Here is a 24,283-nt window from a genome sequence, read left to right as displayed (position 1 = left end):
CTCAGTGTCTTATTTTTCTTTATTTATTTAGCTTTTTAGGGCTGCACGCATGGCATATGGAGGTTCCCAGGCTAGGGGTTGAATCGGAACTGCAGCTGCCGGTCTACACCACAGCCACAGCAATGCCAGATCTGAGCCGCATCTGCGACCTACATCATAGCTCATGGCAATACCAGATCCTTGGGATCCTTAAACCACTGAGTGAGGTCAGGGATAGAACCTGCAACGTCATGGTTCCTAGATGGATTCATTTCCACTGTGCCACATGGGAACTCCTTGCACAGGACTCTTAATCACAATGCTGCCCCTTTCTACATTTCCAGGCTGGAAGTGGGAGCAGAGTTTGTAGGCACTGTCTTTCAGGCACTATCAGGAGTTCTGCTGCAGCTCTCTCAGAAGCATGGCATGACATGATACTTGTTGAGAGACATGTTTTTCCAATCTTCTTGCTTGATCATTCACCCATAGCCCCTTCTCATGTGAGCTCATCAAAAGAGTAATATAAAAGCGGTGTGGTTTCTTGAGGCGGGGCTCTTGGTTCCAGAGACCTTGAGTCCCCCGGTTCCCATCTTTACTGTTTCTGTGTCTTGTTTTATTTTACATTAACTTTTTTCCTTAAGTTCCACAGCACCCATTCTTCAGCCCCATCCTGCTGAGCTGGCCTCGGCAGGTACTTTTTGGAAACTTTAAATTGGAGCATCCTCTGGATCATGCTGAGGACTTGATCCCTTGGTCATAGTTGCGGGTAGACTGCATGGGTTGAGGTAGGGTTGAGATGAAAAGCCTGCCAAGAAAGGCTTCTTATCCTAAAACTAAAGGCATTGAAAACATGCTTGATGCTTTTCTGAGCCCTCAAACAAAATGAATTTGCTAAAATTACAATGCTTCAGGCTTCTACCATGGAGAAAGAGGGGCAGTGAGTAAGATGTGGAAGATCCCAGGCCCAGAAAAGCCCACCAGGACGCTGCACCATTTGAAGCCCCTGTGTAATTCCATCTCTTATGAGGTAATAGCTGAGTTTAAATTCTGGGCCTCTCAACTATGCTGTGAAAATTCTCCTACAAAGAATGGCCACCATATAATTCAAGGTTTGTAGCTGAAACAAAACCTACTCATCTCAGTTGTCCTCCAAGGGGAATCTTTCTGTTCATAGTTTCATGTCCTTTGAGGCTGTGGACACTGAGGTTGACCATGGTAAGCTTTGTTCTAGCTGCTTTCTTCCTTATTCTCGGGACAGAGGGATTTTCTATTATCTCATCATCTAATCATGCATGTTGTTTTCTCTGGAGCTAAAGTAATAACTTGAGGTATCCATAAGCGTTAGAAAGCAGAGGAACGTGCATTTCGCAGAGCAGGGGTGTGAATATGTAATTTACACCCTCAAAGTAAATCCCCGCGACGGCACTGACTCACATTGGATAGAATACAATTGAACACGTTCCTCAGTTATAGCCACAAAGATGGGTGGCTGTTGGGAACCTAAGATGGCTAAGGACAAACAGGCCATGAGATGCTAGGGTTGCAAGAACTTTGGAGGTCATCCAGTCCTCTCTCCTGTCTTCTAGCGCTCAAGATAATCAATTGGTGGGAAGTGGTGGGGGCGGGAGGGAAGCTCCTACTTCTGCTTTTGTTCTGAATATTTCGGAAATTAGGAGGCTGTCCTGGTACCAACATGCTATCTGTCTATTCTAGGGTTTCAAGGAATGCGGTGATTCAAGATAACTCTGCCAGCTTCTTCATTGTCTTGGCTGACAAATTATTATATCATGGAACTTTAGGCCTAGGCCACACCTTTAAATTCATATGCAAAAACCAAGAGCCAGAGAGGTATGTTACTTGCTTAGGATACTACAGCTAGTAAGGGGCAAGACATAGGTTTAAATTCAAGTTTTCCAAGCCACAAATTTAGAATACTGTTGTTCCCTTTTACTGAGGGTCTCTTTTTACTGGGTGTGTGTCCAAAGGTGACCCCCAATCCTTTGGTCATCCAAGGGCCAATTTCAGACATCTTAGCCCAGGAGTCAGAAGACCCTAGTCCCACTATCGATCAACTTCAGAAGTGTTACTAGAGAAGGCAGTGACAATAGAGGGGGTGAGTGTGTACTTTAGAGGGATATCAAGCGCTACCAGTAAAGCAGGAATATCCCTGGGAAACTACAGTCTTTGCAAGAGAAGATACAATTATATAAATGTACAATAATATATGTTAATGTACATAAAATATTTTTTCTTTTCTTTTTTTGCTTTTTAGGGCCCCACTCACAGCATATGGAGCTTCCCAGGCCAGGGGTCAAATCAGAGCTACATCTGCCGGCCTGCACCACGGCCACAGCAACACAGATCTGAGCCACGAGCCACGTCTGCGACCTACACCACAGCTCATGGCAGCGCTGGATCCTTAACCCACTGAGTGAGGCCAGGGATCAAACCCACAACCTCATGGTTCCTAGTCGGATTCATTTCCTCTGAGCCACGACTGGAACTACTATTTTTTCCTTTTTTTTTTTTTGTGCCCTCATCCCATCCCGTACTCAGACCTCCCTCGGCCCCTCCCTCAGCCAGAGTTCCCTCATTTATGTTCTTACCCAGAGTTCCCTATCCTCCCTTACCCAGAGTTCCCTCACTTACGTCCTTACCCAGAGTTCCCTCACCCTCCCTCACCCAGACTTCCTTCACTTACGTCCTTACCCAGAGTTCCCTATCCTTCCTTACCCAGAGTCCCCTCACTTACGTCCTTACCCAGACTTCCTTCACTTACGTCCTTACCCAGAGTTCCCTATCCTTCCTTACCCAGAGTTCCCTATCCTTCCTTACCCAGAGTTCCCTCACCCTCCCTCACCCAGACCTTCCCCCACCCTCCCTCAATCATACTTTCCTCACCCCTTTCTTCACTCAGAGTTCCCTCACCTTCTGTGTGTTTTTTTTTTTTTAATCAATGGAGAGAAGAGTTACAACTTTCATCCAATTTTTGAAAAGCAATCCAGAACCCAAAAGGTAAGTCATTTATTACTCATTCAGCAAATATTTTTCAGCTGCTTACTATATGTGTGTTACTCTGCTAGGCTCAGAGGATAGAATAGAAATAAAGTAGAGATGATTTCCTACCTTGGGGCAGTTACATTTTAGTACTGAGGCAAAAGCTAAATAATTAGCAAATAATCCAATGAAATCACACCTGTACCGGTTCAGTACTACTGACCTACCCAGATGTTGCCTTTCTCTCTCTACTGTCTATTTGAGCTTTCCTCTCCTGACAAGTCCAAACCTCGCTGGAAACAGACTCAGTTTTAACTTCTCAGTTGTAACTGGAAGGTCTACCGTTCCTAAGTCTCCTGACTTTCCTCCAGTTAAAAGGGTTGTTTTAATAGGTTGCTTCTGAGGCAGCCAGGATAATTCTAGATCTCTAGAAATGAAAGGCAAGTCTGTTTGGCCAGGATCAGCCAAGTACTTTCCCCCTGCAGAATCTCCCAGCTGATTACAACTGTGGCTTGCGCAAGACTAAATGGTTTGAAAGCCCCAGAAAGACAAACCAAGGAGAAGTGTTGGTGAATTTTTAAAATTTGTGGACTTTCATAAAGATATTGTTAAAACTTTTGTTTCAGATCAGGTTTTTGTGCACTGCTGAGTGGATTTTTCATGTGTGTACCTCTTGTTTAAAAATGCAAATGATGGGAGTTCCTGTGGCTCAGCAGAAATGAACCTAACTAGCATTCATGAGGATGCAGGTTAGATGCCTGGCCTCGCTCAGTGGGTTAAGGATCTGGCGTTGCTCTGAGCTGTGGTGTAGGTCACAGATGCGGCTTGGATCCCACGTTGCTGTGGCTCTGGTGGCCTGGAAACCTCCATATGCTGGATGTGCGGCCCTTAAAAAAAAAACAGAAAAAAAAATGCCAGTGATTTAAATCCCCTGCCCCCATTTCCAATCCTGAACAGATTTACAGAATTGGTGTTTTCCTAAATTGACCTGTGAGGGTGAGCCGTAGAAAGGAGGAGAAATCTGTTGAAAGACTTAGCACGTGGTGGCAAATCTGCAGTCTGACTCTAGGACACCTGATTTCTGGGCCTCTGCTCTCCTGGCACTAGATTACATCCAAGGGCCTTGCTCTGATTACACACACATGTGCACACAATATTATCAGAAAGCGGTGGGGTCAGCTGATTAGAATGTTCAGTCCATACCATTCTATGGAAAGTGTCACACCATCAATGGAAAGGCCAGTTCTGAAATAAAGAAAAACAGCCTGTCAAGGAAACTGCCTGCACGGTCATAACACTTTGAAAACACAAGTAAATTAACAACAGCAACACCAAAAAGATGTCGGGAAGGTCATGGGGATCACCTGAAGGGTGAACAGTGAAAGGTTAGTGATGATGTCCATTTAAAGTTACTAGGTTAGGAGTTCTCGTCGTGGCGCAGTGGCTAATGAATCCGACTAGGAACCATGAGGTTGCGGGTTCAGTCCCTGGCCCTGCTCAGTGGGTTAAGGATCTGGTATTGCCATGAGCTGTGATGTAGGTCACAGACATGGCTCGGATCCTGTGTGGCTGTGTCTGTGGTGTAGGCCGACGGCTACAGCTCTGATTAGACCCCTGGCCTGGGAACCTCCAAATGCCGCGGGAAGTGGCCCTAGAAAAGGCAAAAAGACAAAAAAATTAAAGTTACCAGGATGTATCTGAGGTCCTGCCCAAAGGGGGTCCGAACTGGTTTGAACTCTGTCGATGGTTTCTCTTTTCTTTTTTCTTTTCTTTCTTTTTTTTTTTTTTTTTTTTTTTGACCTTTAAAATGTCTTTATTAAAAGACAGGTTGTTTATTCCTTTTTGCCTTCTTCCTTGCCGGTTTTCGGGACCCAGTTACCTGACCCTACAAGCTTTGTCAGTCTAACAGGTTGTGGCTTTTCTTCCTGATCAGCTCCTGCTGTGTGATGTCTTGAAAACAGTTATCTTATCAATGGCAGCAGCAGCTTTTCTCTGTTGCCTTCTTCCCACCTCCCTCTTCGTCTCCAGGTCCTGCTCCCACCCATTCATATCTTGGATCTGGTAGGAAAGGGAATTCCCTTTTCCTGATGGTCTCTCTGGGGCTGGGCTTTAGGTCATAGCCTTCTAGCCTTAGAAAAGAGTTAGCTTTGGGGCGTCTCTTTTAGACCACATTGCCCTCCTCAATCCCCAGCAAAAGCAGGAGGAAGTGTCAGAAAAGGAAATAGGCCTGAACGGAAGAGAAAATCAGGCGTCTTCCCAGGGAGCTATTGGCTTTTTCTGGAGAACCAGGCCCAGGCTTTGTGTCCATTGCTGAGAAGGTGTCAGGGTGCAGGGGGAAATCATTAGGCCCTGCATCCTTCTTTCTCTGCCACCCCCAGGGCATGAGGAGGTTCAGGCCAGGGATCCCATTGCTGCAGCTGCAGACCTACACCACAGCTGTGGGAATACCAGCCAGGGCGGGAACTCCAAAACTCTCTTTTTGGCCGCACCCATGCTATGCAGAAGTTCCAGGGCCAGGAACTAACCTGCGCCACAGCAGGGACAACAGCAGGTCTTTAACCTGCTGAGCCACAGAGGAATTCCCTTCCTCCCATCTCTTAAGTCCATGCCTGTTGATTCCTGGACTAGGTGTGTATATGTTGGGAGGGTGGGGAGAGTCTTGCAGGAAGAGAGACTGAAAGATAAACTCAACAAAGACTCTTCCTTTATAGTTACTGTGACTCAGCCAATTCCAGGATTTAAGCTCAGGACCATTATGCTTCCAATTCAGTTCTCCTAGGAAATGCCATCTGTTGGGGGTCCTTATTTCCGGGCAGCAAAAGTGCCCTTAGTTCTATTTTGGTGTAGTGGCTATGTGGCATGCCTCCTTCCACCCTCAGCCTAAGCGACAGGGAACAAGGGAAGGGGATCAGGCATTTGCTGTCATCTGGTTCACTCTCTTTTTGTATGTTCTGTCTATTATCCCAGTTTGCTGTCACACCCTTCATTCCCTGGAGCCCACACTATGCAGCCAAACCCTTCCTTAGTTTTCAAGCCATGACACAATTTAAATGCTTCCGTGAATTTTGTATCAAGTGTACCAAGGCTCAACATTTGCCTAGAGTAAATAAGGAAGTGCTGTTAGGGAAGGCATTCCATAGGCTCTTTTTATGCCTTAAACTACGCCAGCACCTTTTGTTATTACAGCTGTTCTTTAGTGCAGTACCTACAGCCTTGGCTTTCTGACCCCTTGTTTTGAATGTATTGTTGGTTGACACCCCTTGAAGAAGTGTCTACCCCTTCTCCAATCCATAGGACAAATTCACATGACAGCTGAGGCTCATTCACCTGTTCAATACTGTGAGAGATTTGAACGTGGCCGCCTTCTCAGCACTTCATTGGTGGGAATACATAGACACATTCCACTCAGCTGTGCAGTCCTGACATGGAAGCTCAGGAATCCCTTGATAATTTCAGAAGTGCCTAAGCACAAGCTGACAGTGAGGAGGGATGCATATCACTGACAAATTACTGTTTAATGCCCAGGAAAGCTGATTTTCTGGCTAAAGTTTCAGGGTGATGGGAAATTCTGGGCCTGTGGCTTATGGAAGCCAGGACTAGGGATGAAGAATGGGATGGAAGCCATGTGCTCAAGACAAAGTCATAGGTGACGTTCTTGATATTTCTCCCCTTCTCACTTCATAGGATCATCCAGTCTGTCAGTCCTACCTTTAAGGCTTGTCCTGAGGTCACTTCTATCTGTTTACTCTCACTGCCATCACCCTGGCCCAGCCTCTGCCGTCTCTCACCTAGTCAACCAGATTACCTCCTCCAACTAGTTTTTGTGCATCTCTCTTGCTAGTTTCTAATCAATTCTCCATGCAGAAGATGGAGAAATATTTAATAAGTGCACATAAGATCATACCATGTGGACTTCCCATCATGGCTCAGTGGAAATGAATCTGACTAGGAACCATGAGGATGCAGGTTTAATCCCTAGCCTCGCTTAATGGGGTGTTGCCGTGAGCTGTGGTGTAGGTCACAGACAGGGCTCAGAACCCTCTTTGCTGTGGTTGTGGTGTAGGCTGGCAGCTACAGCTCCGATTTGACCCCTAGCCTGGGAACCTCCATATGCCGTGGGGGTGGCCCTTAAAAAAAAAAAAAAAAGATCAAATCACATCTCTGCTTAAATTCCTTCTTAGCTAGGATGATATCCAGCTCTCTTCTAAGGCCTATGAACCCCATGTGCTCTGGGGTTTGCTCACTTCTTCAAAGTCCTCTCACTCCACTCTCCTCTGTAATCATTGTTCTCTAGCCACACAGGAGAACATTACCAGCCAAGCATTTGATGCCTCAGGGCCTTCGCTCTCACAGTACTGTCTGCCTGGAATGTTCTTGCCCACTTCTTCACCTTGGTTCCCATGAAGAGCCCAGGATGACTTCCCATCCAAAGTGTCAATACTCGCCATCCTTGCCTCTCAGGGGCTATCTTATCATTATTTTTTATTTTTTTGGTCTTTTTTTTTGTCTTTTGAGGGCTACACCCGCAACATATGGAGGTTCCCAGGCTAGGGGTCTAATCAGAGCTATAGGCGCCAGTCTACACCAGAGTCACAGTAACGCCAGATCCGAGCCACATCTGCGACCTGTACCACAGCTCACAGCAACGCCGGATCCTTAACCCACTGAGCAAGGGCAGGGATCAAACCCCTAACCTCATTGTTCCTAGTCGGATTCGTTTCTGCTGCGCCACGACAGGAACTCCCTATCTCATCATTATCTTGTCTCTTCTAGCATTTCTCATAACCGAAAATCATCTTCTTTATTAATCTCTTCTTTATTTCCTAATTCCCACTCATGGCAAGAGAGATTTCTATCAGCATCTGTGCTGTCTGGTATGGTAACTGGTAGACCCACGTGTGGCTCCTGGGAGCCTGAGATGGAGTAAGTCTGAGATGAAATGTGCTTAGAGTATAAAATACGTGCCAGATTTTGAACATTTAGTCTGAAATATCATACTAAATTGGCCAATTGATACTAATACTGACCAACTTTAGTAAAGGTGATAAATTTATACTAATTGCATAGCGAAATGATGATATTTTAGATATATTAGGTTAACTAAAACATAAAAATTAACATCACTTTTAAAAAACCTTTTTAATGTGGCCACTAAAAGTTTTTAATAGCATTCATGGCTCACCTTATACTTCTATTGACCAGGACAAAGCCACATCACCATAACTCTCCACAATGTGCATTCAATGCTTATTTACTGAATTGTTTTGTTTTGTTTTTGTTTTCTGGCAGTGCCTGGGAAGTTTCCAAGGCCAGGGGCTGAACCCATGTCACAGCAGCAGCCCAAGCTGCGCCACAAGAGAATTCCTCCCGAATGATTGTTTATTTGCTTCAACTCTCTCTTTGAAATTTACCACAGATAAGCCAAACCTTTTTCATTTCCTCATTCCATCTGTTCAAAATCAGGAGAAAGACAAAATAAAGCTCAGTACCAACACCACCAACAGAAGAGATCCCCTGCCTTTTAGCCCCCAGCAGGGGGGCAAACTGGGATTAGGGAGCAAGAGGGTAACCAGGGAAGGTGGCTGGATGGGGTGAGCAGGTGCAGCAGCCAGAGATCTTTCCATAGGCTTAGGAGGTGACATAAGCAATTTTCCCAGGATCATCTTGACACAGGCAATAAATCAAATAAACTAGGCAGAAGGTCACTGGAATCTGGTCTCAGCCCGTGCTGGTGCAACTCTCCCTTACCATGTAAGCCAAGGGCCTGGCAGATAAGTTTCCCCATTCATCGGCCCACCTGAAAAATATACCTTGTATAGGGGGAGGAATTGCAGAATTTGGAGAGTCAAAGTGGTGTGGGAAAGGGAAATAACTGTGGGGACTGGAAAAGCCCTACTGATTTTTTTCCCCCTGTTCTCCATTTAAGAGTTTTTAAGGGAGGCAAAAGGAAATTAATACTCCAAGTTAGGGAGGAGAAAAAAATTCTTGGTTAACCGATTAGCTGGTTTTACCTGATTAATCCTGGGGAGCCTGGGTCACAGTTTAATCCAAAAAAAATTTAGGGAATTCCCATTGTGGTACAGCAGAAATGAATCCCACTAGTATCCATGAGGATGCAGGTTCAATTCCTGGCCCTGCTCAGTGGGTCAGGGAGTCGGCATTGCCCTGAACTGTGGTGCAGGTCACAGATGTGGCTCAGAACCCATGTTGCTGTGGCTGTGGTGTAGCCTGGCAGCCATAGCTCTGACTCAGCCCCTAGCCTGGGAACTTCCATATGCTGCGGGTGCGGCCCTAAAAAAGAAAAAAAAGTTTACTGAACTATGGGAGGTTTAAAAAGTTTTACAGCCAATTCCTTGGACAGGGGAATGGTGTAAAAGGCTGGGAAAGAATGAGATAGAGCTAGGAACTGCCTTTTTCTGGGAACAAAAAAGCTAAAAGAGTCTCTGGGCCAGGTGGAATTGGTCTAAAACTTTGCTCTCTTCACAGATCTGAGTCTTTTTTTTTTTTTTTTTCTGTCTTTTGTTTTTTTAGGGCCATACCCATGGCATATGGAGGTTCTCAGGCTAGGGGTCTAATCGGAGCTGTTGCAGCTGGCCTTTACCACAGCCACAGCAACGCCAGATCCGAGCTGCCTCTGCAACCTATACCACAGCTCACGGCAATGCCAGATCCTTAACCCACTGAGCAAGGCCAGGGATGGAACCCGCAACCTCATGGTTCCTAGTTGGATTCATTTCCACTGCGCCAAGTTGGGAACTCCAGATCTAAGTCTTTTATTCTAGCCTTACTTTCTTTCAGTTCCACTCATTAATCACCCATTCCACAAATGTTGCAGTTGGACTTCTAAAGTTGTTAACTGTCTTTTGAGAAACTACAAATATTGCCTAAAGATCTTTAAGCAGTTAGGAAAGTGCTTCATCTGAAAGACCTGGTAGGTGGATCTTCCCTAAAAATCTGCAACCCCAACCATTCCATCCATCCCTTTGATATTTGCTGAAATCGTCACCTCTAAATTTCCCAGTGACTTCCATTTTGCCAAATCCATATCCATTTGTATCTATGGAGTACTAAAATCTCTTGAAATTCTGTCTTTGTTTTTTTCAGGACACCACCTTTCCTCGGTTCTTCTACATTTCCAGCTGCTCATCTTTTAATTTCTTTCACCTTCTTTGGCTGACTTTTGAACTGAAACTTCAGGAATTCTTGGCTTTCTCCTTGTCTCACTCTATTCACAATTATTGGGCATCAGTAACCAAAATCATAGCTTTAGCTTCCTCATAGACATAGATGGGACTCTCAAAACTGTATCAGGTCCTTATCACTCATCTGACCTGTGGTCACATGTCATAAACTGCCTGCCTTTCAATGGATAAACTTAATCCCTAAGCCAGTTATGCTCCCATTATCCTTATCTTGGAGACTGGCATTACCAAAAATCTATGGGCTATCTAGACTTAGGTTTCCTGTCATACCATTCACTCAATGGATTACTGGACCCCAGGCACTGGGACTTGTGCTGAAGGGTATAGAGATAAATAAGACACAGTCCTTGCCCATGAGGGACTGGGCACTTGGAGACTGGTAAACAATCAAGGAAGTATCCTGTAGGACACCATTGGAGTGATAAGCACAAGAATAGAAGCACATTCAAGATCTGAGACATAGAGAAAGTCCAGTAGAGGGACCAACTAGGAGATGGAATATGAGGAAAGGCTTCCTTCAGATGACACTTGAGATGGGTTTTGAAAGACACATGGAAATGGAATTCCCATGATGACTAAGAGAGGTATGATATTTTTTTAGGTACTGAGAATTCTGTGTAAAGGCATGAGTATGGGAAAACAAACAGCATATCGAGAAAACATGAGCAGTGTGATATTGATGGGAGTGTGAAGTACAAGGCAAGGGGATGTTTGGTAGAGAGTGAACCTGGAGTAGCAGATAGGGGCCAAATCATAAAGGATCCATATAATAAGAACATTAATAATCACAACCAACAAAGCATACTTGGAGTTCCTGTCATGGCACAGTGGAAACGAATCCGACTAGGAACCATGAGGTTGCAGGTTCCATCCCTGGCCTTGCTCAGTGGGTTAAGGATCCGGTGTTGCTGTGAGCTGTGGTGTAGGTCACCGATGCGGCTTGGATCTGGTGTTGCTGTGGCTGTGGTGTAGGCCGGCAGCTGTAGCTCTCATTCAACCCCTAGCCTGGGACCCTCCATGTCCTGCAGGTGTGGCCCTAAAAAGCAAAGCAAAACAAAACAAAGCATACTTTACCTATAAGACCAAAGTGCTTAATCTGTCTTACGTTATTAATCAAGGAACCCAAGAAGCTATGTGTCTGCTATGGTTTAGCTGGAATTCACAACCAGGAGTTTTTGATGCCAAAGCCTAGGCCTTTTTGTCATACATCCTGTTGCATGTGCACCATGTTAAGTGTCCTTACCTCCTGGAGCTTATAATGCAGTGCAGGGTGAAGGAGCCTCGATATAGTGGCCTCTGTGCCCTCTGTGCCTGTTTGCTGTTAGGAACTAGGGCACAGTTGCTTTAGCTACAGCTGGTGATGGGCTGGGTCTTCCTCTGGGAAGTCCACACTTCTGGGTGGTATACAGCTCTGAAATAAATCAACAGGTTCTTCTCTACTAGTTCTTTTTCTTGACTTCCCATGCCCTCCTAACCTGCTTCTTTACCACAGCTCCCACTCTCAGCAAATCATCTTCAACCCCATCCAAATTTGACCTCATCGGCCACCTACTTGAAATCCTCCTATGGATAAGCATTGCTTTTGCTGACACACAAACCCTTTCTGGTGAGGGCTCTACTCACCTCTTTCAGCTCTGTCTTCCACCTGGGTCTCGGGCACACTGCATGGTCTGCTGTCCCACACCTCTGTGTCTTCCCAGGTGCTGTAATTGTGCCAGGGATGCTCCCCCCTCCCACCTCTCTTCCTAATCCCACACCTACCCTCAAGATGACACATGCATTACCTCCTCTAGGAGGGCTTGCCTGACTTCCTCTGACTGGTCTAAGCCCCTCTTTTGTGCTTCCAGCATACTTCATATACACCTTACCATCTATGCATTATGACTGTCTTCTAATTATGTTAGATTCAATGCCTAGCCTGGCTTCTTCCTAACTACTTGACCTTACACAAATTACTTAACCTCTCAATACCTCAATTTATTCATCTGTAAAAGGGGATGAACATATCATTTCTCCTCAATGTGCTATGAAGATTCAAGATACTGAAAACATTAAAATATATTACAACATATGTTAACTATATTATATATTAAAATATACTGGAGTTCCCGTCGTGGCGCAGTGGTTAACGAATCCGACTAGGAACCATGAGGTTGCGGGTTCGGTCCCTGCCCTTGCTCAGTGGGTTAACGATCCGGCGTTGCCGTGAGCTGTGGTGTAGGTTGCAGACGCGGCTCGGATCCCGCGTTGCTGTGGCTCTGGCGTAGGCCGGTGGCTACAGCTCCGATTCAACCCCTGGCCTGGGAATCTCCATATGCCGTGGGAGCGGCCCAAGAAATAGCAACAACAACAACAACAAAAAAGACAAAAAGACAAAAAAAAAATTGATGTTTAAAATATATTCTATTGTGTTAACGATATATGTTATATATAAAAACATATATGACAATGCTCTGTGTAGTGTAAACACTAAATAAATGTCACTGCTACTCTAGCTGTTATTTTTTACTTTTTTTTTTTTTTTTTTGGCTGTGCCCACAGCATATGGCAGTTCCTGGGCCAGGGATTGAATCTAGGCCACAGCTGTGGCAATGCTGGATCCTTAACCCACTGCACCACAGTGGGAACCTATTCTATCTGTTATTATTGTCCATCCATACTAGACTCTAAGTGCCTTGAGATCAGGGATTTATTTAATATCTAGTGTACTGCCTGGCATCTTTCAGGTGTTTGGTAGATACTTGTGTCTGTATCTTTCTCCTTTTTTTCAGCATTGGCTTTGCCACTTCAGGTTCTCAATTCTTTTTTTTTTTTTTTTCTTTTAAAAAATTGAGTAACATGAGAAGAAAAGAGGGGGAAAAGATATTTGCATTTACTTATAGAGATTCTTAACACTGGGCTCTGGTCCAGGCCCTAAGGGACAGTAGGACGATGCTATTTCTATAGATAAGAGAGCTTTGGCGCCTACGCTAGTCTTTCTCACTGGTCCATCTCTCTTCATGCAGAGATCCCTTCCTGTTTTTACTGCCTTCTCTGTCCTTTCCTCGGCCCTTTGAAGATTTTCAAAGAATGTAGTGGTAGTGCTGGTAGTATGGGGAGAGGGGAGTTTGTATGTAGCTTGGGGGGGAATTAACTTTCCAAGACAGCCCCAGGAGAGATGAAGAAAGATGAGGTTGCACACTTTCCCTAAGAGCTTGAAGGCTTGGAGAGCTTTATCTGAACCTGAGCTTTATCTGAACCTGATCCTGTAAGGCAGAGGGGGAGTCACTCTTTTCCTTATTTTTGTTGAGCGTTTGGAAGTTCTGAGAATAGGGAACTCATTTATCAACTAAGGACTTGGGGTGCATGGGAGCTGGACTAAATGAAGTAATCACTGAGATCAAATTTTCAAAATCAGTATAGAACAACCTGTGGCACAAAAGAATTCTTTAAATTCTGATGTGTGAGTTTATTTATGTAAAAGACATGAGAAGATATAAAATGATGAAATTGCCTTGAATGAACTGTCTCTACTAAAAGGTTATAACCACACACAAAAGACAAAGTATAGTTAAAATATTTTAATGTTTCTATTATTTTGCAATAAAGAAGGTTTAAATCAAGTCTTTTGTTCATTTTTGTATTGAGTTGTCTGTTTTTTTTTTTTTTTTTTTTTACTGATTTCCAAGAGTTCTTTAAGAATTCTGGTTGTGATTGCAAATATATTTTCTCATTTAGTGGCTTGATTTTTTTCATTCTTTTAATAGTGTCCTTTGAGGAACAGAATATTTAAGTTTTAAGGCAGGCTACATTATCACTCTTTCATTTTATAGATAGTCTTTTGTGTGTTCTGTTTGAGAAGTCTTTGTCTGTTCCAAGGTCATGACAATGTCATAGTCTTCTTCTAGAAGCCACATTATAAAAGAGAATGCCCAGATGGATGACAAGAATGTGAAAAGATGCTTGATATCATTATTCACGCGGGAAATATAAATGAAAACTTTAAGGAGATATCTCTACATCAGAAAGGCTATATATATCCTTTCTCTCTCTCTCTCTGTGTGTGTGTGTGTGTATATACAGTCGTGAAAAGTCAGACCAGTTCTCTGCCCTGATGGGTGTCTAATGTTCTAGGGGAGAGACTGACCTTAAGCAGCGATAGGTATGGAGGTGCTAGGAAATCAACATATTGTCTGATCTAGGAGGTCTAACATAGCCCAGGGGATTCCAGTTCCCTGAAGCACCTGACACATAAGCTGAGTTCAATTTGCTAGAAAAAGTGGGAAAATGGAGGTCGTTTTGATGGTGGAGGGGTAGGGGGTAGCACATTCCAAAGTTGTAAGAGCAACTTGTTGCTTTGGAAGGAAAAGAGAATCTCATTGGTTGGACAGCAGAATTTGAGGAGCCATTAGATATGGCGAGCCCTATTAGCCCTATTCAATATATGGGACTTTATCATAGGAAGGAGAAGCTGCTCAAGGTCTTAAGCAAATACATTAACTATATTTTAAGAAAATCACACTAGAAAAGGGACAACTGTCTTCTCTGGGTAGGATCTGTGGAGGAGAAGTAGAGCTGGAATTAGATAGCTTTCCGGGGGCCTGGCCCCTTACCATCCTAGGTTCTCTGCCCTTTGTTAGTTGCAGACTTAAGTGAAAAAGGGAACGTGGGTTAGAAGTGAAGCTTAAGAGCACAGCTGGCCCTCCTTTCCCTCTTTGCTGGTACCACGTTATAAGCTGGAGAGGAAGGAGAACTGACTGCTTGGGTGGACTCAGGGCAGAGCCCTTTACAGAGGAACCTGTCTTTATAGGGCTTAACCTCACAGCAAGACTTCTTAATCCTTTTCATTGATTTTTACCTCGAAATACTTTTTAGGCAGAGCAAAAATCTCTCACATAATAGATTTCCATAAGACCCACCTGGAATTCTGGGAAAGGGTAAATGTCCTAAGAATCACTTGGTCTATTTCCAGACCACAGTGCCCAGGGTTAGGAAATTGCAAAGCAGAACTGTTTTCCAGGACAGAAAACTGTTTTTTTGGTTTGTTGGGTTTTTTGTTTGTTTGTTTTTTGAGAGAGAAAAAAGAAGAAGAAGAGGAGCTTTAGAAGAACTGTCACTTCTTGAAAGTTCATTCTATGCTCCTGGTTCTACTTCTTCAGACCCACTGACCCCTGAACCCATGGGAATTTGCTTTCTGTCTCTACTATTCTGTGGAAACTGCTCCTGTTCAGCCCATCACTGACTCCCTTTTTGCAAATCTGGCAGCTTCTTTTTGGTGCTCATCAAAAACCAACCGTCTGTCCTGAAAAATGCCCCTGCATTTCAAAAATCATCAATCCTGGGCACCAAGTTTGGGAAACAGATGGATAGATTTTTTACAACTCTCTGTGGTAACACGTAGGATTTCACAGAATTCTGAGTGGAGCTTGTGGAAACCCATTAGTTGAGGGGGTTTGCACCTTGCATTTTCATTCTGTGGATCTTCCTTTCCTGTGGAGGAGAAGCTTTTGAAGTTCTCTTCTCCGTGGTTTTGATGACTGTTCCTCAGTCTGGGTTTGCCTTGTATTTTCTCGTCTCTAGTTGTTTTCTTTTTCTTTGCACCCCATTAAGTGGTGGTACTCCCCAGAATTTTGTTTTTTGTTTTTTTAGTTTTACCCCACCCATGGCATGTAGAAGTTCCCGAGCCAGGAACTGAACCAGCTCTGCAGTTCCAGCCTCCTTCACAGCTGTTGGCAATGCCAGATCCTTAACCTGCTGCACCACAGGAAATCTCCCCCAGGTTTTAACTGTAGTTTTTTCCTTTCCTATTTCCTGAATAATGTCTTCTATTCCAGTGTATGGTTGATGATTCTTAAATGTTTGTTTCTAGCCCCTGAATCTTCTGGGCTCTCAACTTAGTGTCAATAATCTTCTACTGGATTTTGTACCTGATATTCTAAAATCCTGCCATCTTCCACAAGTTAGTTATGCCCAAGGATCACCCTCATCCCAAGCAGAACTGCTACTCCTCCAGCATTTTCTGTTTCAAGTAAGGGCACTCATATCTGCCCAGGTACTACCCCAGAATCCTGGGATTCATCTCCCTCACCTAAGAGCTCGATCAATATATCATGAAGTCCTACATCTATATCCAAGATCTGTCTTCCGGCCACACTTCTCCATCACTCATGACTTCTTTTTCATTCTTTTTTATCTGCTCTGTGGCATATGGATTTCCCAGGCCAGGGATCGGAACCCAGCCACAGTTGTGATCTAAACTGCAGCTGCTGCAACACCAGATCCTTAACCCACTGTGTTGGGCTGGGGATTGAACCTGCATCCCAGCGCTTCCCAAGATGCTGCTGATCCCTTTGCAGCAACCACAGCGGGAACTCTACCCATGACTTGTTTTTAACCCAGGATTTTTCTATGTTGGGGTATCCGTCCCTGTTTCTCCCAATACTCATGTTTGTTTAAAGCATCTGATGATCTCTCTCCTCTCTTTTAAGTCTATGAAATCTCAGAAGGCTACCTGTCCAGAATAACTTGTTCCTCGTGACCATGGCACATGGGGATCATCTACACTCTAGTCCCAGCTCATATCCCGAGAGTTTGCTCAGCACACTACTGTGGTTGGACATGCCCTTGATGTCTGGCCTCCACTTTTGCCCTTGTTATTCTCCTGTCCCTCCAGCACGTCCCTCTTTCTTCACACCTAACAAACTCTTCAAAGCCATCACCTCCCTGTGACTCTTCCTGATGATCTTCTTCGGTACCCTAAGAATAAATCATTTTCGTTGCTCCTTTTAGTAGTATATTCATGCCTCTTATAGCAGCTATCACATTATTTTATGACTATGTACCTTATGGTTTCTCTCGGCGATCTTTCCTTATTCATCACCATAAGCCCCGAAGTGGCTGGCATATATGAAACGCTCAGTAATGTATATGTTTTAATGCTTTCTCCCTTTTTGCTTCTGACCTCTTTCCAGTAAACTGATTAAAGACGTCGACAAAGCCCAATTCATATTTTCCCAGCTGAGCCAGTGCTAATGGACACAGCAGGCCTGAGAAATAGTAATAAGAGTGAAAGATCAAGGGCTGGGAGAACAAAGAACACGTTGACGCTTTTCAGGAGGTGTGACTGGGATTGCACCACCCCCAAGTGCTTGCTCAGAAAATAGCAGTAATGCTTTATAGCCAAGTCCTGTCTTATACTTTTCCAAGTGCAGGCCAGCTGGTGTTACCAACAATATGCTGAATGAGCCAAATGGTGTGTGTGTGTGTGCACACATGTGTGTGAGTGTGTGTGTGTGCATGCACAGTGGTGGGCATTTTTGTGGTGACTGAGGGGAAAATATTATTTCTGTTCAGGAGGAAGGAAGTATGGCTGAAATGGGGCTACTAATCCTCTAATGCAGAGGTGACCAATTTTCTTTTTGCAAAGGGCCAGATAGTAAGTATCACAGGCTTTGTGGGTCCCATGCAAAAGGATTTATAGATGATACGTAGCAAATAAGCATGATGGTTTTACTCCTGGACCCTGAAATATGAATTTCATATATTTTTCACATGTACAATATTTTTCTTCTTTTGAGTTTTCTTTTTCCCAAGTATTTAAAAATGGAAAAACCATTCTTGGCTCTTGGGCCATATGAAAGTAGGCATTAGGCAGGATTTGGCCCACAGGCCACAGTTTACTACCCCTGCCCTAGTGCTTAGTCCATTACTACACGACTCAAAGGAGCTTCATTAAAGCCCCATAGAAGCTACTGACCTTATGGTATGCTCATGGCTGCCTCAGTTATCAAGCATCCAGGTCTGCACTCCATTGCAGGACATATGCTCTGTCATTTAGTTCTTACAAAAACTCTATGAGGAAGGAACTAGGGATCATCTGTAGTTGGCAGGTGCTCAAACTGCTCACCCAGCTGGCAATTATCAAAGTCAGGCTTCTGAAAGTCTGTCTGGTTCTGAGGAGTGTGTTCTGACCACTGCATCACACTGCCTCCTGTGCCAAAGTACCATTGCTGTGGAAATGGTACGTGATGGGTAATGTTTTTCAAGAATATAGATATTTTTATCAAAAAGAGGTCATGTTTCAGAGTTTCTGTTGTGGCTCAGCAGGTTACAAACCCAGCTAGTATCCATGAGGATGTGTGTTCAATCCCTGGCCTTGCTCAGTGGCTTAAGGATCTGGTGTCGCCATGAGCTATGGTGTAGGTTACAGATGTGGCTCAGATGTGGCATTGCTGTGGCTGTGGCATAGGCTGGTAGCTGCAGCTCTGATTTGACCCCTAGCCTGGGAACATCCATATACTGCAACTGCATCCCTAAAAAGCTAAAAAAAAAAAAAAAAAAAAAAATTCGTGTTTCAAAAATAAAAAATTGGGGCCAAAGAGGACTGAAAGACAAATGCAGTCATATCTGGCTGTGGGAAGACTGACTTGGAATCCCCCAAGACTTAATGACTTTTCAGAACTTGTCATCTAGTTCTTTCTGCCAGAAGTTTGGAGGATTGCAGAATCATCTTCTCACTCTCCAGAAGAACCGTCCCCTCATTGCCTCTAGTAGACACACATGCACACACACACACATACACACACACAGTTCTTAGGTGTTGACCTACTGTGAGTCAATCTATTTGGCATTTGTATCTAAGGAACAGATGTCAACCTATTGCTGCTGCTTCTAGTTGGTCCTGCCAGATGAGTGCAGAGGCAGGCCTGGCAGTGAGTTCATTCTCTTTTTTGCCCTCTGCTTCCACAGTTTCTCTTCTTTGGTCACTCGTGCACTCAGAACCCAATATTGAGGGTGGATCAAGGACAGACCACAGTAATGGTGGAGTGGGGGTGGGTGGCACGGGGCTGGGTGCCCTCAGCTGCCCTCTCCACACTCTGAAAAGTCTGCTCCAAGCTTTTTCCCTCCTCCCCACCCCGCCCCATCCTCCACTTCCTCCCTGATCTCACAAGCGACTTCCCTCTGTAAGAACGGGGGTATGACTGTCAGCCTCAGAGCAGGAGCTGCAGGCCCTGGAGAAACAAGCTCAAATTGTCAGGGGGTGATGGAATTAAGTGGCGGGGGTGGGCGGTGGGAGCTAGAATTTGGGTGAAGAAGATAAGAGAAACACAGAAGGGAATTTAAGTGACCTGACAACAGAGTAGAAGAAGTTGGAGCCAGAGGAGGGGAGTGGGAGGAGCTGATGTGAACCTTGCCTCCTTACCCCAGTTTTCTCCCAGCCCCCCTCTTCCCACCCGTGGAGGTCCTTGGAAATCTGCCAACTCCCAAATGAGCAGTTTCAATTCTAGAAATCCCCTTCGTGGTTCCTTTGCCTCATTCCCCTCCTACTCCTGACCTCCTCCCTTTCCCATTTTGCGAAGGAATCTTTCTGGAGCAAGCTCTGGGGCTGTGTTGGAGGTTGGGGCACTGGCGGCCTCTCAGCCTATCTCTGAACTTGGTTCCTACAGACCTGTGGGCCTGAACTACCCCTTTTGTGGGGCTTTCAACTCACCCTCTGCCCTCAGATAAGGGTAATGGCCTTTGCCGGATGCTGAGCTGGACAACAGGAAGGAGGGCTGGGCCACGAGGTAGGAAGATTTGAAGCCTTTGTACTCAGCTCACTCAGCTTTCAGCCAGGCTTCTTGATGAGACTGGGGCAAGGCAAAGGCAATCTACATTTGAAAAATAAATTTAAAAATTTATTCATTCCATCTACCATCATGAGTCACATTCATTCACATTAAAAAAAAAATAAAAAGATTTGGACAGCAGAGAAAAATATAGGAAAAAACAAAACAAAACGCAAAATCACCCATAATTCCACAACCTCAGGAGAACTCCTGGAATTTTGATGTATTTTTTTCTACTCTTTGTTCAGTGCTCTGCACCATCAGCTGCCTTTATCATCAAAGACTCTTGGGAGACCAGGCTGCTATCTTGCAAGGCCCGAATTACAGAGATGAAGAGGACACATTCTCTGCCCTTGGGTTACAGTTTAGGAGAGGAAGCAGGAAGGTAAACAACTGATTGTAACTTAAAGCAGAATAAAGTGAGTTCTAAATTGTGGAAGAGACAGTGGGTTTTGGGGACACAGAAGTAAGGGCATTTCATTTTATTATCATGTAGGTTTGCGAAAACTTTGTGGAGACAGTATTAATTTCAGGTGGCCCTTCATGGATAAGTAAGATTTCACAGATAGAAAAGATGGAAGGATCTTTTCTAGGCTAAGGAGACTGCAAGGGAGTTTCATGGACGTACGAAAGCATGCCATGGGTTCCAAGAAAAGCAACGCTTGGGGGCAACTTGAAGGAAGCGGGAATGCAGGGGGTGATGAAGCGAAAGTCATAGGTAGGGCATCTGTGAGATCCACAGGAAGAAACTCAGCACCTTTCCCACGGATCTTCAGGCAGTGCAGGACCATTGGAAGAGCATGCTTCTCCCAGTCAGGCCCACCAGGGTTTGCCTCTCACCTCTATCCCATTGCTGACTGGCATTGAACAAGTGAGCTTAAACTTTGAACCTCATTTTCATAATGTATAAGTTGAAGATAATATCCTTATCTCTCAAACGGATGTGAAATTTAAATAATGCGGTGTTCAGAAAGTACCAAATAACTGCAGATGATAGATCCTCTTTGGACGTAGCCCCTTCAGGTGGAATAAATTAGGAAACGTAGTTGTGTATCAAAAGGTTGTCTGTACTCTCATTCATTTTACAAATATTCACAACCACCTGCTATGTGTTAGGTCCTGTGTTAGAGGAGGAAGGATTTCCAAGATGCAGGCTCTCAAAGACAAAATAATACAGTTGAGGGGATGATATACAAAGCGTCAAAGGTTAGGTCATAGTTTGAGATCAATTGCTCAGCGCCACCATAAACTATCTGTGATTGGTGAATGAATGAGCGTCCAGACAGTCAGTGCTGCCAGAGAAGTACAGGTGGACCAAGAACAGGGTGAGATCTCTGAGGGCTAGAGGTGTTGGGTGGTTGAAATGGTTTCCAGAAACAGGAGAAATGTGAACCAGTCCTCAAACACAGTTAGCATTTGGAGAAGCAGAGGAAAGGGAGAATAGTGCCAAGTGATTAAAACACAAACACCCATGGAGCAAGGTGAGCTTCGGGTACAGTCTGGCTGGATTGTAGAAGAGGGGTTTGGGGAAATTAGGTTGAAGGGCAGGTTGAGGCCAGATTATGGAAAGCACTGGAAGGCAGGCTAGAGACTTCAATATCCACTATAGACAATGTCTTTTTCATTGTGTGCTCTAGGCCACACTGTCTGATCTGCCCCCTAGATGCACAATGATCTGTCCCCAACCACACCCTGCATTTTTTTAATGCTACTAATTCTCTAGTATTTATATATTATCTGGTCTTATTTTCGCTGTTGGATATATGTGTCACACCAGGCCCTAACAGGACTGTAAATTTCAGAGAACAGGTCACATAAAGGTTTCCTAATCTGATATGATTTAGCGTGGTAGCACATCTTAGAAGCTGAGAGGTAAAGAAGGCTTGGAGATGCTGAAAGCAGGAACTGGAGAAAGTGAGATCATACTGTTAGAATGGCTTGTCCTATGTCCCAGCCACTGCGTGGTACATTAACGGGCTCTTTGGTAGTCTTTCAATGTTGATCCTACTGCTCTTGGTGGTGCCTTGATGGTTTGGCCTTCTAGTTTGAGCCATACCTCTATGGACCATATTTGATGTGCCTCAAACCCATTAATAGAGAAGCCTTCAATACAAATGGAAGGAACGCTTTTCTTTTTTTCTTCTTTTTTTTTTTTAGGGTCGCACCTGTGGCACATGGAAGGTCTCAGGCTAAGGGCTGAATCGGAGCTGCAGCTGCTGGCCTACGTCACAGCCACAGCAACACTGGATCCGAGCCATGTCTATGACTTACATCGCAGCTTGGGCAATGCAGGATCTTCAACCTACTGAGTGAGGCCAGGGATCGAACCTGCATGCTCAAGGACACTATCTCATGTTCTTGATGTGCTGAGCCACAGTGGGAACTCTGGCAGGAACACTTTTCTGAGAAAGGACCTTAGACTTTCCAGATTTTTTTGGGTTTTGCCTGGTTGAGCTCCTTGACTTTCCTGGTAAAATCAATCAGTAATTTAACAAGAGAACTGCTATGTGCCCCTAACTGACTTACCCTCTAGAAACCCTTGTCCTTTGATATTTTCAGCTGCTCTTTCCCAGCTTATTCTGGAGGAGGAGATCAACCAGGAACCTTAGGAATCACATGACCAAGGGCAGACAGCAGAACTGCAGAGCAAACATGGCTAGCCTGTGTGTTTGCTTTGGTTTAAAGAGTTACTGGGGATAGTATACTAACCTTTTGTTTTGCAGGCGCTTAACTTCCCTGGTAAATAGCTGTTTTTGAATAGCAATAGCTCCATGTGACCAGTCGAACTGATTCTTAAAATAGACCTGACTCACTTCTCTGTGGATCAGCCAGGATGGCAACAGAGACACCTGGGCCATTGGTCCTCACTCACATGCCAGAACAATGGCCAATCAGGAGCATGTGGGCTCTTATCTTAGCAGGGCACAGCTGTTGGTTCATATCACTGCCTCTTAAAACCTTAGCCTTTGGTGGCCCTGACCACCACCAAGTGGTAGAGTCCTCCAGTGGGTGTCTGCTGCCCTAGATACTGCTAAAGACCCTTATGGTGGGTGATCTCACTGACCTGGAATAGATTCCTTTGGTCCTACAGAAACTTTTTAACCTGGTTTTCCATGAAGCAAGTGAGGGCAGCTAAACTGGGTGAGAGTGAATAAGGGAGTGGGAAGAGGCCAAACTTAGTTGTTCCTATAAGGAACAAGGGCAAAATCTCCCTTCCCCAACTGGAGCCTACTCATGGCATTGGGAGGAAGAGGGAGTCTGTAGCTGGCTGGTTGATTGCATCACAGCCTAGCTCTCAAGGTCCAGCACATGGTGACATTCCTCAGCTCATTTTTTCTTTGCTCCTCCCCTTACACATATTTTCACTTGAGTCAGCTCTTTACAGACACCCCAAAATGTATACATACATGCAACTTGTGTCCTTTCTCTCCTCTAGTCTATGTTCCTTATGTTCAAGCTGCTTTTTTTTTCCTCCTTCTGAGAAATCCTTCCCTCTCCTCTGTATCTATTCAAATCCTTCCCATCCTTCTGAGTCCAACACAAACCTACTCAACATCTTCCATGAGTTTTATTTTGGATCATTGAAAATGAACATGTCTAAACACACAATGGCCTTTGTGTGCATTTCTCTTTCATCTAGCTGCTGACCAAGGGAGACTGACTCTTGCCTCTCTTAGTTTTGGTTAGAACAGATCAGATTAGTAAACATCAAAGGAGTATCTGCTAAGTACAGTTCCCTGTGCTGAATCCTGGGAATGGGACCCGAGGCCCTGCTCCTGGAGATGAGAGTCAAGCTTGAAGCCTTTGTTAGTTGCTTTCTCAACCCTAATGGGAAGTGACCATGATATCTTAGAGCAGCAGCCCAAGGCTGTTCAGGACAAGAAAAACAAAACAAAACAAAACAGGGTCTGACTTCTAAGGAATCAGGAATGGGAATGAAGGACTTTAGCTTCCAAGAGCACAAACTGGTTAATTCTCAAAGTACATACCATGGCCTGAGGTGACTCAAATGACCAATTACGCAAGTGATGCAACAGTCACCCGAACCAGATGAGAACTCCAGGAGAGGAGAGCCAGCCCCAACTCTCTCTGGGGAGCAGCCAAACCTTCAACAGTCATGGAGCCAAGTCAGCAAAAGTCTCTGAGAAGAGCTAAATTTAATCCAGGTTGCCTGAGGTGCTGGAGGGCATGAACTTTAGGGAAAGACGTGCAAATGAGGAACTACTTCACTTCTGGAGAGAGACCAGAAAAGACGGTACCTATGGCAGGTGAATCACAGCAGCAAAAGAGGGAAATCTCATCAGTGCTGACCAGTAGCAGTTGCTTAGCTGTATCGCAGTGTGGGATGGGGGTGGGGTGGTAGCGGGAGGGGTTTTCTTTAACTGAGGTGCTTAAGCCATCCTGGGGATTTAGAGAGGATGGAAGACCAGGAACCTCCTCAAGCTTCCACTACCCCTAATGACAGATACAAATGCAATGTTTTCTCAAAGAATAGGGTGAATAGCTGAGAGAGGGAAA

The 24,283-nt window shown here is 44.7% G+C and overlaps 1 long non-coding RNA gene across 2 annotated transcripts in view; it reads left to right on the top strand.

The window, feature by feature from the left end:
• The first annotated feature begins 2,841 nt into the window (after window positions 1-2,841).
• The window catches only part of LOC102162221 (uncharacterized), a 173,655-nt gene continuing 152,213 nt past the window's right edge, over window positions 2,842-24,283 (top strand). For both annotated transcript variants that reach the window (XR_014816393.1, XR_014816395.1), the window contains exon 1: window positions 2,842-2,994. This is a non-coding gene — a long non-coding RNA (uncharacterized LOC102162221). The remainder of the gene's footprint in view (window positions 2,995-24,283) is intronic.

This window comes from Sus scrofa, chromosome 9, assembly GCF_054392235.1.
Source record: "Sus scrofa isolate SSC_HxYL_T2T_F1_AM1 chromosome 9, Sscrofa_HxYL_maternal_Yorkshire_Landrace_v2.0, whole genome shotgun sequence".
NCBI lineage: Eukaryota > Metazoa > Chordata > Mammalia > Artiodactyla > Suidae > Sus > Sus scrofa.
Note: the sequence above shows the minus strand (reverse complement) of the source record. Positions and strands in the feature narration are given on the sequence as shown.